The sequence below is a fragment of the Mus musculus genome, chromosome 2 (genome assembly GCF_000001635.26).
Source record: "Mus musculus strain C57BL/6J chromosome 2, GRCm38.p6 C57BL/6J".
Taxonomy (NCBI): Eukaryota; Metazoa; Chordata; class Mammalia; order Rodentia; family Muridae; genus Mus; species Mus musculus.
Window position 1 is genome coordinate 166,366,924 of NC_000068.7, and position 12,947 is coordinate 166,379,870.

The following is a 12,947-nucleotide window of genomic DNA, read 5'->3' on the forward strand; positions in this document are numbered from 1 at the left end:
ACAGCTCTTTAAAGGCCCTGTTTATAGTGAAGGAAAGAGGCAAAAAAGATTGGAATTGTCTGGCCGCCAGCTCCACACCTACAGCGGCCTTCAAGCTCTTGGAACCACGGTCGCTCGGGAGCGCACATGTTTGTGTGGAAAGGGGCTCTGAAACCCCAAGGAAAATGTTGTGTTTGGATGTGCCAGTCAGACAAGAAGCCAGTATGCAAAGGGCAGAGAAGCTGCTTAGCAGGGAACCCCTTCACAGGCCTTCCTCTCTCCCATACACGGTGTGTGTGCATGCTTGTGTGAGTGTCTTGGTGTCTGTCCAGACCAGAGGACACGTTTGGGTGTTTGGGTGTCCCTCCTCAGGTGCTGCTCCTCCAACCTCTGCCCTCTTTTGGGACAAGGTTTCCTCAGGAGCCTGGAGCTTACTCATTGGCTCAGGCTGCAAACCCCAGGGACCCACCTGTCTCTGTGACCCCAGCACTGGGATTACAAATGGCCACCCCATGCTTGGTTTTCTTACATGGATGCTAAGGATGGAACTCAGGTGCTTGTGCACAGAAAACAAGCGCTTTGCTGACCGAGCCTTTTCCCTGGGCCTGACTCCCAGCACTGATGCTGACGGAGAGAGTACAGAGGCTCCTAACACTGAGAACATGGAAGGGACAGAGAGGGTCTGAGGTTAAGATCTTGATGTCTAATGAACAGCCTGCTTCCTTGGAAGCAGAAAGAACAGCAGCCCACCAAATGTCTGAAATGGGGGGGGGGGCTCTTTTCAAGTTCAGTGCCATTTGCTGGTTGAAGTGTGTATTCACCTGACAGTAGGCTCAGGGTGGGGGCCTGTGAAAAAGAGGGTCCTGCTTCCATCCGGCTTCCTTGGCCCAAGGATCAAAAAAATCCAATTTAAGTTAAAATAAGCAAGCCAGGGGTTTGATCAGCTCATGTGGGTGAGGGGAACTGTCTTATTTATATAGTTGTGTATGTAGCTGTTTGTGTGTGTGTGTGTGTGTGTGTGTGTGTGTGTATGTAGCTCTGTGTGTGTACACTGAAGATGTTTCTCAGGGAATGTCCACCTTGATTTTAGAGACAGTGTCTCTTATATATAGTGGGACTTTCTCAGACCCGCCAGCAGTATGAATAATGACATGGTGGCTTCTAATAGTTTAAAGTTCAGGCCTTTTCCTTGGGCAGTTTCCTGGTTACTCTAAATTTAGCATGACTAACTAGCCTATGGCCAACCATGTGGCTAGCTCTATATCTTTCTCTGCTCTGCTGTGGCCCATGTCTGTTCCCTCCTTGTCTGCGCTCTGAATATCTCGCTTCTTTTTCTTCTCCAGAGTCTCTCTCTCTCTCTCTCTCTCTCTCTCTCTCTCTCTCTCTCTCTCTTTCCCAGCTATTGGCTGTCAGATCTTTATTTTTAACCAATCAGCAGCAAGACAATCTCTGATACAATTGTCTCTAGGCATTAAGGGCAGTTCGCCCTTCAAACATTTGATCAAGTGAGAAAGGGCTAGCGTTTACAAACGCTTACAAATGTAAGCCCAGGGATGGGCCATAGAAATGACAGTACCAATATCCTGAAAGTACTTAGCTCTCTACTAGTACAGAATTAACAATTGAAAATGCAGAGACTCACCTTCCCACGATGTACAAAAGGTTATCCCAACAGTCTCTCTGTGGACTCTGGGCTCCCTGATTAGCTAAGGCTGGATGACCACTGAGCCCCAGGGATCCGCCCATCTCCTCCCCATGGCTGGCATTTGGCTGCAGATGTGGGTCCTGAGTATGAGATTAAGGTACTGCTTGTCTCCAGGATCTTGAAGCTGACATCTCTGCTGGCAAGTTTTTATGTCAACTCGACACAGCCCAGAGTCACCCGAGAAAAAGAAGCCGAAACTGAGAAAATGCTCCCGTTAGATTGGACATTAGGCAAGTCCATGGGACATTTTCTTGACTGATGATTTATGAGGGAGGGTCCAGCTCCGTGTGAGTGATAGCATCCCTGTAAGAAAGCAGGCTGAGCAAGCCATGGGGAGCAAGCCAGTAAGCAGCATCCCCTCCATGGCTTCTGATTCAGTTCCTGTTTTGAGTTCCTGCCCTGACTCCCTTCAGGGATGGAACTTGACCTGAGCATTGTAAGCGGAAAGAAACCCTTTCCTCCCCAAGTTGCTTTTGGTCCTGGTGTTTTATCATCACAATCGAAACTAAACTAAGACAGGGTCCTCACAGATCCAGGCCAAGCTTCCAAGCATACGAATAAAGCAACAGACTCCTTTAGTCAAACAAAACCCCCATCTGTGGGAACAGAACAAGTCTACCCTGAGCTGTGAGATTAAAGGAAGAAAAGGACACATTGCGAACATCCCAACGTCCTGTCATCTTAGCTCTCCAAAAGTGTCTGTTGTATGTGTGAAGAAAGAGATTTTGGAGTCAGAAACACACTATACTAGACTCTACCAAGACAGGCTTTTCCCAGATCAATTTTCTTTCAATATCAAGCTTGTTGAGGAGAAAGCCCAAATTTAGTGCTAATATATTTTAGTCAATTTCTCAACCTTTGCTACCATTCATAAAACAAGAGGTCACTTCTTCAACCTTGGGGCTCTGTGATATTGGTATTAAATTTCAACTTGACCAGTCTGGAGTCACCCAGGAGACACACCTCTAGGCATGCCTGTGGGGGATTAGTGAGCCTCTGAGAGTGCCCTTGAGGGATTCTATTCATTAGTTTAATGGAGATGGGGAGACACACACTAAAAGTGGATAGTGGGCAGCGCCATTCCCTAGGCTTGGATCGCAGATGCGTCTGTGTAAAGAGGAGGAAGCCAGGTGAGCACAAGCCGTTCATTGTTGCTCTCTTGCTTGGGACTGCAGACGTCATATGACCAGTCGCTCCAAGCTCCTGCTGCTCAGACTTCCCACATGACAGACTGCATCTTGAGCCATGTGCCAAAATAAACTCTTCCTTCCTTGAGCAGCGTTTGTCAGTGTTTCCTTACAGGAATAGAAAGGCAACGAAGATGGTCCCTATGGGGAACAGCACGAAGCTAGAATTACCACCTGCCCTTCTTCTCATTGATTCTGGTTCCCTTACTAGAAGGTTAATCTGGCTTTGTTTATGCCCCCCCCCCCCCCGTCTCACAATTAAAATGTATCAACTGTTATGCTGTGAATATGAAACTTCCCCCACAGACTCGTGTATCTGAACACATTATCCCCCATGTTGGACTTTTGAGACCAGTGGCCCCGCTGGAGGCCCTGACTGTGAAGTTATGGCCTGGCTTTGTTTCTGGCCCTTCTTTCTGCCTCCTGGCTCACTAAGATGTGAGAAATAGCCACCTCTTGTTTCTGCTCTAATGGGCAGTACCACCCTAGACACAGTGCCCTCCCTCCTGTGATGGGCTGTGTCCCCAAAAACGGATGAGCCTGAGAAGGCCTTCCTCCCTCAGGCCATTCCCGTCAGGCGTTCTGTCATGGGGAACAAGAAAGGTAGCTAGATCCCCTGTCACGCGCTACAGTCATGACCATTTCAGACCATGGGCTGGTCTGTGCACCTCCATTGCTGCACCTCCCATTGGAACTGGCCAGTCAGTCACATAGCCCTGACTCAGGACAATCCTGTCACCACACTCCTTAGGATCCTTAGGAACAGAACTCCTTCCTATGCATTGAGGCCTATTTCACCACAGATAGAGTTACTGGAAAGATCAGAAGGTCTATACTCCTCCAAGTCTCAAACTCTCAGCCCAAGGGCTGGCACGTGTGAAAGAATGGTACTCTGTTCTTGGGCACAGAATCAGAGCTTGGGGACCCATAGCTCCCTTCTAAAGTGAAGGCAAGATGCATTCTTTCAGAGACTTAGGGTGGACATTGTGTGATTAGGAGAGAAGCCAGCAGCCTCTTCATACTGTCCCACCCCACACACCAATACAACTTCTGCTCGCACCCATGGAATCACCTTCTCTACTCTATTACAGGATGATTGACAAGGCTGACCCCACCCCATGACTCACCACAGGCCAACAGAACCATGCATCGCCTGCTTGGGAGGCTGGCTCGGGACAAGTGTGTCATTGTGGGTGCCAGGCACGCCACATCATGCATCTGTTCACCTCAGGTGGTTTGGTGTCCTCCCTGCAGTCAGCAGTTGGGCATATTAATTCTAAAAACATGGCTGTGTCAGGAGATCAGGGTTCCGTGGTGATTTCTATCCATGTTGTTACCAGATGTGAGCAGATGACTGGTAATGCTCCATGTGCAGGCGCTCCCAGCTCGTTTATCAGCAGAGCATCCCTGGAAGGGAGCACGAGGTCGATCTTTGTTTGCAGGCAGAGAAACCAGGGCACAGACGGATGGAACAAACATCCCAGGGCTCCATCGCTAAGTGCTGAATCAGAGATTCAAACTCAGCAGCATGGCTGGGAATGAGCCTCAACTGGCCTGTGACCTGGTTCTGAGACCCACAAGCAGCCCAAGATCCTTAACCTGAACACCTGGTAAGGTACCATGACACCCTCTGAACAGGGGTTTCTATCTTTGCAAATTCAGGCATCCTGCACAATAGAGTGGTACCTACCTTGGAAGTTTGACTGAAAATGGCCCCCAGAGGCATATATATTTGAAAGTTTACTCACCAGGACCCTGATATGATCAGAAGGATCAGGATTCTCTCTCTCTCTCTCTCTCTCTCTCTCTCTGCCTGTGAATCAGGATGTACCTCTCACATAGCTCTACTGGCCCAGTGTTCCCTCTATGACGATGCTAGACCAACCCTCTGAAACTGTAAGCAAGCCCACAGCTAAATGCTTTCTTTTTTAAGAGTTGCCTTGGCCATGGTGTCTCTCCACAGCAATAGAACAGTGACTACTTGTAATCCCCATTCACTAGGCAAAGGCGGGAGGAAAGTTCAGAAGTTCAAGGTCACCTTTGACAGTACAGTGAGTTGGTAGCCAGTCTGGGCTAAAGGAGACCTTGTCTCAATAAACTAAACAACCAACAAAATTTCCTCAACCTCTTACAGGGTCTTGACATGGCCCCAGGGTGGGTGTACATCCCATTAGGAAGTCTGTCCTCTGAAGAATAGGAGAGTAAAATCCTGAGCCTATGAAACTTAAGCCTGCAGCTGAGGGTGGTGGAGCCTGAGATGGGGAACACAGCTCCTCAAGAGAGAGTCTCAGAGATGGCGATGGCTCCTCCCACATGAGGGCGGGGCTAGAATTCTGTCTCTCTATTCATCAGAAGTGATGTTCAATACTCTGCTCCTGCCCTCACGGGAAGTGCTCCCTGCCTACCCCACCTGCCACCCCTGGATCCTGGGAGAGCTCCCCCTTACCTTGCCCACCTCAACTGCGGCAGAGGGGAGGCCATGGAAGTGTCCCTTGGCATCACATCGGGGGTAGGAGATGCAGGCACTGTGGCTTGCCAGGTTGCCCTTGCTGAGGGCCTGGGATGGAGGGCTCAAGGGCAACTGCGAAGTGAGTGCATCACTAAGTAGAACTTGAGAAGTCCAGAGTCCTTGAGAGGCTCAGGAATGAGATGTAGTCAAGCCGGGGGGGGGGGGGGGGTGGGCTTTGAATGTCTGAACTCAGTGGTACAGGAGAGTAGCTGTAGGCCATCACCAGCTCGGATGCTAATGTCCTCAGAAGATCTGAGAATGAGGCCCAGCAGAACACCCTGAAGTCCTGCCCATCTCCTTCATTGGAAACAGAGCTTCCAGTTGAGATGGACACATGGCTTCTGAGAAGGAGATGTTGCCCAACCTCCCTTCTTAGGTCAACTCCATCCCATCAGTTTTATGTGAGGAATATGTGCCTTTGTGCACTGGTTGGATGCCTCCTTCTGGGTCCCTGGGGATATGGACACTCTGACTGGTATTCAACAGCTACCTTGTATCTCGAAGCAGCCATGAGGAGGGAGGCCATCCATGCTGTAGCAGAAGTACTGGAAAGGTGTGTGACGTTTGACCTAACAGAGCTTCAGGAATAGGTAAGGACACTCAATTCTCAAAACCGCCTTTGAGTGACAGAATATAAACATACTCTCATGCTTAAGTCACCGTCACATTGAATTTTCTTGTTGCAGTAAATCTCCAACCCAAAAAGTGTGGGTAAAGAAATCACAACTCAATTAATAGGAATATAAGTTACACCCCTAGATTGGGCAGATCTACTGCTACACTACTATATTCCCCTTCTATGAGATCCCATATAACTTGGGGTTTCTCCAGGCCACCTGCTTCTGCTCCATTGTCCCTCCTCCTCCTCCTCTTCCTCGTCCATCTTCCTCTCTCCCCTCCTTTCTCCCTCAAACTTTTCAGCTCCACCTTCCCTTCTACTGTCCAATCACCAGCTCGAGCCTTTATTTGACAAATTAAGGTGGGGAGAAGGTTCACAAGAAGGCGCCTGTATATGTAAATTACTCTTCATATGCAACCCCTCCAGGGAAAGCAGAATTAGCATCAAAATACAAGACCAGGGCTATCCACAACATTCTCTGAGTTCTATCCCTACTAATAAAGAACCACATAATTTATGAGATTGATTGGATGGGAAGAAATTTCACCAGTTGAGCAATACTTACTGCTTATAGATCAAGTCTTTCATGGTCATGGTCAACCTGCCCCAGGAATCACAGGCTCCTCCGGGACCTCACATTCTCATCACATCCACTATTTACCAATCTCCTAGAGCTCTCTGGATGATCCCTGTCTACCCTCAGGACCAGCCAAGTACCACCCCTTTACTCTGGCTACTATCCGGGTGGACTAACTACAAGCCTTGTCTGTTGCTGTTTTCTGTGGGGGCATTGGGCTATGTACAGACAGGCTGGTCTCTAGTCGACTTGAGAGGTAGAACCCCGGTAGATCCTGGTGGTGATAATTCACCTACATAGGATGGAAGGCATTCCCTCATGTCTCCTGGACCCCTGGCTCCTGTCAAAGTTACCACCCCTACAGCCCCCACAAGAGAAGCGTGGCTAGTAGTCATGTAGACAATGTCCCAAGCTTCTGACCTTCAGGCTATACTCCTCCCCAGTTACCTAGCAACAACAAGATGACAAGCATACTATAAGAGGGGCTGCTTGGCCCCACCTCACTCTCTTACTCCCCTTACTCTCTAACCTCTTACTCTCTAGCCTTTCTTCTCTCTTTCTCTTTGCCCCTTCTCTCCTCTTGGCCATGTCCAGTCTCAGTCTCTCTCTCTCTCTCTCTCTCTCTCTCTCTCTCTCTCTCTCTCTCTCCTTCTCTCTTTCCCCCTGCCTTTCTACAATAAAGCTCTAAAACCATATACTGTCTCTGTTCATCAAGGACCAGACTAAGGATTCTTGCCTGGGTGGGAACCTCTCTCCCTCTGCCCTCTCTTTCTATATCTCTGGGGCCTGGTGCTGCTCTGGGACCCCTATTCTGTTCTCATCTCTGCAGTATTCAGCATGAGATGCCAGATACTGAGAACCTGGTACGGGGGCTGCCTCTTGTCCACCCCCCACTGAGTGGGGTCAGTGGCTTCACACAGCCAGATGCCCACTCGGGGCTGAGTGGAAAGCGTCCAGCAGTCCTACTGCATCCACCTGCCCAGAGCACAGGGACTCTGGCTGGATGCAGGCTCTCTCCCTTCCCCTCTTCCCCTACACCCCCACGCCCCACAATTTTCCATACTTGTCCAGCATCTGTTCCCCCAGCCATTGCCACTCCCATGACTATAGCAATGTCTGGATTTTCTGCAGAAGCACCCTTAGGGTCTGTGCCCATATGTCAGATGTGTTAGAGGTGCTTAGCAAGGCACTCCACTTCCCTCTTTGTAACACAGGTCTTGTATATAGAAGGCTTTTCTGAGCATTTGCAGAGCTGACTTCCAGAGGGCTCTGCCTTAGCTGGTCCTGGCTGGGACCCTCCACCAAATGCACCAGTATGAGGAACATCCACTCCAGCCAACAGAAGATAGAACTCAACTTCACCCTAATCCATGCAAGTCGGGGGCTTCGCTGGAAAGTTTCATGTGACACAAAACATACCCTTTGCCTACTCTGTTCCATGGCCTGGCATGCTTGTCCATCTCCCCAGTCAGACCTTCCCCACAGTTTACAGAGCACTTTGTGGGCATGCCTGCCAGCCTCTCTCTCACTGTGCCTGCCCCCTGGCTTCTGTGGCCTCTGCCATGTGATCTCTTAGCTGCTTTCTGAACTGCCACCATGTATAATCTTAGGGTCACCTCTTCTCTCTGCCCAGAAGTCTCAGGCAAATGTCACCTCCTTTGTAAGACCTCCACTCACCTGCTCAGTTAATGGGTACCCCTCTGTTCTATGATTCTCTCTCATACATGCCGCAGTCTGAAATTGTGACCCATCTTCCTTCTAGAACACCAGCTCTGCCCCTGCAACTGAGCCATGAGGTCCCTAAGCTAAGCTGACTCTTCTCCAGAGAGGTTTCCTCGGTGCCTCCCTACCCTTTAGCTGTGCCCTCCACATGACCTTCCTGGCAGGTGAGAGGATCAAATGCACATTGACCATGGATTCTCTGTTGGAGATTGGTTCTAAGGCTTTGATTCAATTGGGAATCTGCATGCCCAGCCACTGTAGGTCCTTGTCTCCAATTGGTTTTTGATTAATCAATAAAGATGCCAATGGCCAATGGCTGAGCATGGGGTGGGGACACTTAGAATTGCTTGGACGAGGACGCAGAGAAAAAGGGGACAGTCACCATGACTTGGGAAAAAGGATGGGATGCATCAACAGGAGATAAAGCCGACCAGTCACAGGAGATTTCCGGGAAGTGGCCACTGGGCCTAGAGTAGCAGGGGAAGGGTTAGGAGCGCCCAGCCTTTGAGGCAGCCAAGGCATTTTAAAAATAAGCTAGTGCATCTGTGCCTTGCATTCGCAGATCCAAAGACAGCTCCCGGGCGGGTGTGCGCATGCGATCTGCTGGGAGTCAAAGCAGTGCAGCCAAAACTCACCACTACACCTCTCAGCTAGAGACACGGGCTCCATCCTATGCCACACCCACCCTCAGCCAGCTGTCATCCAAATAGTCCACCCGCATCCAAATCCGTGGCAGCTACAGGAGCTCTGAGGGCCGGGCTTCCCAAGGCCCTGGAAGAATCTTGATCTGTGGGACAAAAGGTAGAATTGAAAGTCTCATCCAACCTGAGGTTTCGAGGTTTGGACTGGGTCACCAATCTGTACGAGGCTCTGATCTGCCTGTGCAACTTCATCTTTGATCTCTAAGGTCATTCTGGTGGCCATGCTGGTCCCAAGCCCTGGTGGATTAGGGGTGTGTGTGTGTGCATGTGCGCGATGTGTGTGTAAATATGCTAATAAATGTATAGATGGATAAATAAGTGGGTGGATGACAGGGTGGACAAGTGATGGATATACAAACTAAAGGATGGGTAGACAAGTAGATGGCTACACAGATAGATGGATGAATAAATAGATGATGGGTGGTTTAATGGATAGATGGATGGATGGATAGATGAGAAATGGATGAATAAGCAGACAGGCAGGCAGGCAGGCAGGCAGACAGACAGACAGACAGGCAGACAATGGATAGGTAAAGGGGTGGGTGGATGGTGCTACAGTATGTTTTTAGTTTGTGTGAATTTATCAGACTCTTGAGAGTTAGCTTCCTGAACAGGACTGGAAGGCATTTACGGACATTCAGTCCTAGGAGGGTTGATCAGGTGACACTCAGCACTGTCACCAGCTGAAAATTCTTCAGGAACAGTGACAGAGAATCCTGCCTCAGGATGGCCCTTTACAGTGGCCCCAGAAGTGGCACAGACACCTTCAGAGTCCAATAGAATGAAACTCCAAGAGAGAAATCCACTCAGCATCTGTGCACACAGGATCCTTTGGGGGCCTCGGTTAGATTGTCAAATGGGGCCCTTAGTAGACGTCTATTCTCACAATGAAGAAGCCATGTGCGGAGGGGGATGATGTGGTACCAGGCCAAAATGTGCCCTGGTTCAAATCCCGACTGTACTCATCAGCTGTGTGGCTTTGTACAGTTGTCCCTGACTCAGAGCCCAGTGTTTCCCTCCGAGGCTGAAGCCTGGCAGAACCCCACAAGTAAGTGCTAACTCTCCTAGGCAAGGCTGCGGGGCTAATTCACCCAGGCCCTTGGTGAATATTTCTGGGATGAAGTAACTGAAAGAACGGCCACCAGCCACAATTTCAGTGTCACCACTATTTTCTTTCTCCCGATTGGAAACTGAGGTCCAGAGACAGAATCTGCAGTCCCATAAGCTGCCCAGCTTACAGTTGCAACTTCATGTTCCTCCTGGCCAGAGGGCAAGGTTTCCAGACCCCAGGGCTTGGAACTTGCCCCTCAGCCACCCTCACATTCCTCTCTGTAGGGACAGAACCAACTTCTTGCAATGGCCCTCAGCTGGTGGAACTCACAAGGCTTCTCACCCTATCCCTCAGGCTCCGCAGGCCCCTCCAACCCCTCTGGCCCCTCACCATCTGGTCCTGGTCAGGGACCAGTGTCCTTACCAGCTGCACCACTTCCCTGGGCCAGGAGCAGACATTCCCAGGGCTCCCCACCAGCCTGATGGGCATGGGTTTGCAGCTGCCCCACTCCCTCCCTCCTCCTGCCTTATGGCTCCCAGAAGGCCATTTGGCTGAGGTCCAGATTAACGGCTTCAACAGGCAATCCTCTGATTTACCATAAAACTGCCTTCGATTGAGCCTCAGGGACAGCACTAGGTCAGAAGGGACAGGGAGCCCACATCTGTCAGCCTAACTCCCCAAGACTCCTGGCCTCTCTCTGAGTCCTCTAAGTGACAGCCTGATGCTGTAACTCTGGGTGTGTGGCCTGAGACCTCCTGCCTCAAGGCACCCCCCATCACCCCAATCCTGTTTATCCCTTTGCTCATAGCCCCACTTCTGGATCCTGCTGACTGCAGCCCCCTTGGCGGCAGCTCCCCAGGGAGGCTCCTGAGTACTGTCACTCACAAGCAGTAGCTCTCCCTTCTCATCCCTTTTGTGCCTTCAGATCACCCTCAACTCTCATCCTCTCTGCTTGTCGTTTTTCTTGTTTGATTGCCTCAATGATTGGGTCTGAAAGTCCCATCCATCCAGGAGGACAGGTCTCCTCTGTCTTGTTGAGACTCGCTTCCCCTGACCTTGGAGCATGCCTAGTCATACATAGTGCATGCGCAGGGACCGTCTGAGAGATGAGTGGAGACATGCAGTCTCTAAGAATGAATTTGCTAAGAATGGATTCTCCTGGGCATTTAAACTAAGTATAAATTCAGCCATCACCTGACTTGTCAGGCTTTCGTACTTAATATCTCATTTAATCCATCCTACAGACGACCCACGTCTAAGCTGTGAACTTCCATTGTGGGAGCTCACTGGCGTTTCTCTCCTGGGGCGCAGGAGCCTCTTGGAAAGAAAACTCCCCAATACTTTGCCTGGAGTAGGAGGGGCCAGCAGCAGTGCCCCTCCAGGGCCCTGGCATGGCACTGCCCAGTGGGTCTCACCATTGCCTCCTCAGACATGGGTTTGAAGTTGCCCCAGTCCCTCCCTCCCTCCCCCTTACCTTATGGTTCCCAGAAGGCCATTTGGCCCAGGTCCAGAGTAACGGCTTCTCAGCTTTAACAGGCAATCCGGATTTACCATAAAACTGCCTTGGATTGAGCCCCAGGGACAGCTGTGGGGCAGAGAGGATGAAGAGCCCACATCTGCCTACCAATAGGTCCATGGCTCTGGGGGGCCTCCTGCTGCTGAAAGTCTGGGGGCCTTTCACCCATCAGTGCTTGCCAGAGTCTCCCTGTGTCTCGTGTACCTATGTGACCTCATACAGCCCCACACCTTGGGCAATGGGTGCTGTTCTCCATCTCTGCTTCTTAAGGAGAGGAAACAAGATGCAGGGTAGCTGGATACCTGTGCCCTTCTAGATGCTGTGCTAGGGAATTCTGGGGAACATCTGTGTTCTATAAAGGGGGTTTCCAAGGTGCCTTCTCCTCTCCGAGTACCTTCCCTGTTCCCATCTGACCCACTCCTTCACACTCCTGCTCTAGTCCCGAACCAGCCACCATCGCAATTTGATTGGAATGTTCCAGACTCTTCACTGCCCTCCCAGATTCACCTTCACCCAAGCATGCAATCAGTGGGAAGCTATAAATTCTAAGGTAGCCGTGACCTTTGCTCAGAACCCTTGGGAGACTCTGTCTTTCTGGAATGAAAGCTCAAGACCCCTCCAACTCACAGGACCCTTCTGACGCTGTCTCCTCATTGGTTCCAGAACTTTCAGGGAGGCACCGGCCAGGGCCTCCATACAAGCTGCCTTCTATTTGAGACGCTCTCCAGGAGGTCCTGTGGTCCCCTCCTACAGGTCTGCCCCAAATTGCCATCTCACTGAGAATCATGAGAGCATAGATCTCACTCCTCTTTCCCAGCAGAACAGCAGGAGTTGTCCTGCTGAGTGCCCCTGTGCCCTGGGATGAGGGTCACCCTTTGGGGTCTGGATAGTCAGTGGCACTAGGCTATATCTGCCTCTCGAGACTCTTGATCCTCCTCCAGGACCCAGGAGACACCTTGCTGATGTCTGCACTCCAGGCTGCGTTTCCACAGTGATGTCTGGAAACTTCTCACACAAACAGTGACTGGGTTGTGAGCCCAGGCCCAGGGCTCCATTGTTGTGGTTCCATGGGTGTATGTTGGGTAATGGCTGAGCCATGGCTCCTGGCACGGATGACTGGGGTACCCCTGGGTTCTGCTTCTATCCAGAAGTCCAGGGACTTTAGTTGGGAGCCTTGACCCCCAAGTTCATCAGGGTCCCCAGCCAGCCTGAGGGAAAGCAATTTCCCTCTTTGCTTCCAGGACATTCCAGCACTTTCCAGACCTAGCTTCCCAGTGTGGGGCTACCGTGTCCTCACCTTGTCGCCGGGGCCTGCTGCTTTAACATCAGCCTCCAGGCCCTTTCTCTCATCCCCTGTGTCCATCGGAGCCATCAGTCACTC